Source organism: Vicia villosa, linkage group LG3 (genome assembly GCF_029867415.1).
Source record: "Vicia villosa cultivar HV-30 ecotype Madison, WI linkage group LG3, Vvil1.0, whole genome shotgun sequence".
NCBI lineage: Eukaryota > Viridiplantae > Streptophyta > Magnoliopsida > Fabales > Fabaceae > Vicia > Vicia villosa.
The window spans coordinates 158,572,103-158,576,074 of NC_081182.1; the positions used below are offsets into that span (position 1 = coordinate 158,572,103).

Sequence of the window (3,972 nt, forward strand, 5' to 3'; positions counted from 1 at the left end):
TTTTCCAATAAACTGCAGGCCAGGGATGGTATGAATAGCAGTGGGGGGTAAGGCCCAACTCATATAAAACTCTAATTAACGATAAGAAAAATTAAACCAAATAAAGAACATACCAGTCGGTGTTAGTACTCTTTATCAAGAGATATTTTGATCACTTCAACTTAGAACCAATAAATAGGAACATGACAAATGGCAAGTAAATTAGAAAAATAAAAGAAAATATATAAAACAAATATTGGTATTTACCGTGAAACCAAAGAAGGAATTCATCTTTTTTTGATATCTCTTCTTCTTTCTCACAACGTTTCTCCAATGGTGGAGGTTGGAGCTGTGTCGGCTGGAGCTTCCGAGGAGATGCGGTTGGGCGATGCTGCGGCTTGGAGGCAGCATAGAGAACGGTGAACGGAGGCATCGTCTTCGCTAGGAGGGAGCCAGGGCTTGGTAGATCGAGCAACACCGGATCCGGTGGTGGCTGGGCGATTTCGTCGGAGTTCCAACTGCACGAATGGAGGTGTTTGACTCGCGTGCCTTCGTTGGAGGACGGCTTTAGTGGAGATCCGGTGATGATGGCTTGCATCGGTGAAATCCGGTTTGTTCTTCTTCCTGACTCTGCTTCTTCTTTTCCTGTAAAAACATAATATACAAGAGAAACATTTGATGACTAATTAGAAATGGAGATGGAATTTGAGAAAGGATTTGGTTTTGGGCTGAAACGGGGCGATTTTGTTCGTCGCTTTCGACGTCAAAGGAATGTTATCGCACGGTGCTGGGTCGGTTGGCTGCTTCAATTTTGATCCCTTTCTCCTTATTCTTCTTTGATTCCCCTGTATTCAAAACAAGTAATAAATCAGATGTTTCAATTCATATGTTAGCGGTTCAAATAATTTGTATAAACTTCAAGAATTCGCTCTTAGTTTGATTGCAGGCTTGAGTCGAAAAATCTTCTTTAGTCCGACCAGGGAATGTCAAGTAAATTGCGACAACAACACCATCATCATCACATTGGCGTGAAGAGGCAATACGCGGTTCAAACTGATATAGTTGTCAGCTAGCATCAATATGGGGAGGGACTACTTTCATTTTTTATTCCTTATGCATCTGCTTGTCGCCTGTCACCTGTAAATAGTAAATTGTTATTGAATAAAAATTATGTCTTTGAAGATAATTGTGTGTTGTTAGTCACATGATTCATGGTGAATTTCATGGTTGTTAATGGTTTTATGGTTCAGGTTATTTTTATGTACAATAAAGTCACAAGTTGAGGAATATTTCGGAGTGTAAGTTTTTTTTTTTGTTATGTGCCAGTGGGTGTATCAAAGGATTTAGAGGATGATGATTAGTGTAAACAATGATTAGTGTAAACAATGTTAGAAATTTTTCTGGAAAAAGAACGTCAATGCGAGAGGGAATAAAATTATTGGATGGAGAAATATCTACCGAGTGTGAAGAAGGGTTAATTGTTGTTTGGTTAAAGGAAAATATGACTTTTTTTGTACAGGATATTAGTGTTATAAGAATGGAGATGATGATGTCGAATACATGGTTAGTAAAAACATTATTTGACAGATACATAACGACAGTTGCTAATGATGGCAGAAAACGAAATTAGTCATCAGCATTTGATAATAGCAATTGGCTAAGAGAATTTACAATATAAATCAATTTAGTCTTGAAATATTAATATTATTCAAGAACGTCGCAAAAAAAAAGAAGAACAATATGTACACATCACAAGCTCGTCACATATGTGCAAGTCAATGGTTGTATTGTTCTACAGTTAACGTCAAAATAAAATAAAACCATCAGCTAAACATCATATGGTTGAAAAACAAACAAATTAAAATTGGGGAGGTAGGCCTCATATTAAAATCATCGGCCATAAACATTGTAAAAATTATTTTAAAAAAATGGGAGCCTCAGGTGTCATCATTGGCCAAAAAGCTAAAAGAAATTGAAAACTTTTGAAAAGAAATTGAAAAGCGTATGAGAAAAATTTGTGAAAATTGTTGATGGAGGAGGTTTTGAAAAATTGTTGATGAAAACTGTGAATGTGGAGGGCTCTATTTATAGAGTGGAATTAGGTCAAAACCGATCCTAAAAAGGAAATTATCCAACCCAAAGGCCCATGGACCTTCCTTGATGACCAAGATTAAGAACCTGGACGTACTTGTGTCCAGGTGCAAAAAAGATAAAAAAAATAGTTAAGAAACATGAAAATGCACCAAGCGGGAATTGAACCCGTGACCTTCTATTTGCAAGCCTTTCATTCTTACCAATTGTGCTATGTTATTTATTTGAAATAAAAAATCAATTGGAAGTATATGAAGCATAGACAAACATTTTTCTATTTATTAAAATATAACAATTTAAGTGTAAACTATTATATTTTAAAATAGATTTTAAATTGAATATTTATAAAATTCAGGATGTCAATGTAAATGAACCTGAGATTTTTATAAAAACCCATTTTTGAAATAGCTTCGATTTTTTTGAAAAGTGTGGGCAAATTTTGGGGTATGACACATGCACTGGTATTCTAAGATAACTCCTATCAGAAAAACAGTCAAAAACTGCTTTGGAAAGAGTAATTGCTTTTGGAACTGTTTCCTAATTAACCGTTTAACCGTTGAACAAGACCAAAGACCATAGTTATTTCCTATAATCTCCAATGGCTATATAATGGCGTCTCCATAGATTACAGAAATCAAACTCTCTCAAGATGTCGTTCGTGTGTGTTCTTATGAGTCGTGTCTGGGTTTGGTATTGTGATGGGTTGCTTTACCAAAACCGCTTTAGAAAAAAGAAAAACACGGGCTGGGGATGTTGATGGTCTCTACCATGGGTTTTTCTGCAATAACGACAAAGATGTTCCATCATATACAACCTTCAGTATAAGAACTATTTTTGTTGTGATTTGTGATCTGTGTTATGAACATAATTGTGATTTGTGTTATGAGTTATTAGGACTGGTGGACAGTTTTCACTCAAGTCCTCTCTCAGGGTCTAAGCTAGGATTTGATTTCTAGTTTAAGACTAAGTAAGGGGTCTCTTATGCCACCATTGGTCCTCCAAGACAAAGACCTTCTCCCATCGTCTTCCTCGTGAACATCAGTGTTGCTTGAAGATGTTCCACTACATATTATGACATCGGAAAATTCTTTGTCATATTATGACTAAAAAGGGGGGGAGAGAATATCATCTTCTGGTTTTGCTACTGTAAAAAGAAACAAAGGATTTTGTAGCAGACTGAAGATGTTATGATGTGGTTCAAGTCCTGAAGAACAGAAGGTATTGATTAAAGCCCAATTCTGAGAATGTAAAATTCTGTTTTTCCTTGTTGTCTTGAAAGTTGAAGCATTTATGTTTTGCTGCATTTTTAATGAATGTTTAGTTTTAGCCAAAATTTGCCAAATGGGGAGATTGTTAGTGCTTTTATTGGCTGATTGGCATCCATGTTTGGCTAAAACATAATAAGCAGCAAAACATAATACAATGTGTAATCTTGCAAATATAAAAGAACAAAACAGGTACAAGCAAGATGTCATATGGAATGTCATGACATCAACTCATGACATCGCGCCTGTAGAACTGGAATAAAGATTCAGTTTGATAATCAACAGATACAGAATATTCAGTGAATATTATGTAATCCTATGTGGCGCAAATTTAAAGGTCAAAAGAATATTGAAGAATCAGATTAGAAGATTGAAGATTCAGGAAGAATCAGATCAGAAGATTGAAGATTCAGCAGTTTCAAATTTAGGAGATAAATTAGGAAACTCATGATTAAAAGTTCTTAATTGTAGCAGAAGATTTCTGCAGATTTGTAACAGCAAGGAGTGCTGCGATTTGTAAGCCCAAGTCCAATTGGGAATAGGTTATAAATAGAAACGTTGTAACCTAGTTTTAGACAGAGAATCGAATTCATATAAGATGTAGTCATTAGGGTTTCTCTAGGTAGACCACCCAGGT

The 3,972-nt window shown here is 35.6% G+C and overlaps 1 long non-coding RNA gene across 2 annotated transcripts; it reads left to right on the forward strand.

The window, feature by feature from the left end:
* Nucleotides 1-235: 235 nt before the first annotated feature.
* Nucleotides 236-1,266, forward strand: LOC131656838 (uncharacterized). Of its 2 annotated transcripts, none has more exons than XR_009300327.1 (2): nt 236-839; nt 915-1,266. It is a non-coding gene; the product is annotated as an uncharacterized LOC131656838 (long non-coding RNA). The 2 variants fall into 2 exon arrangements; XR_009300328.1 differs by having other exon boundaries at nt 926-1,266.
* Nucleotides 1,267-3,972: the final 2,706 nt, after the last annotated feature.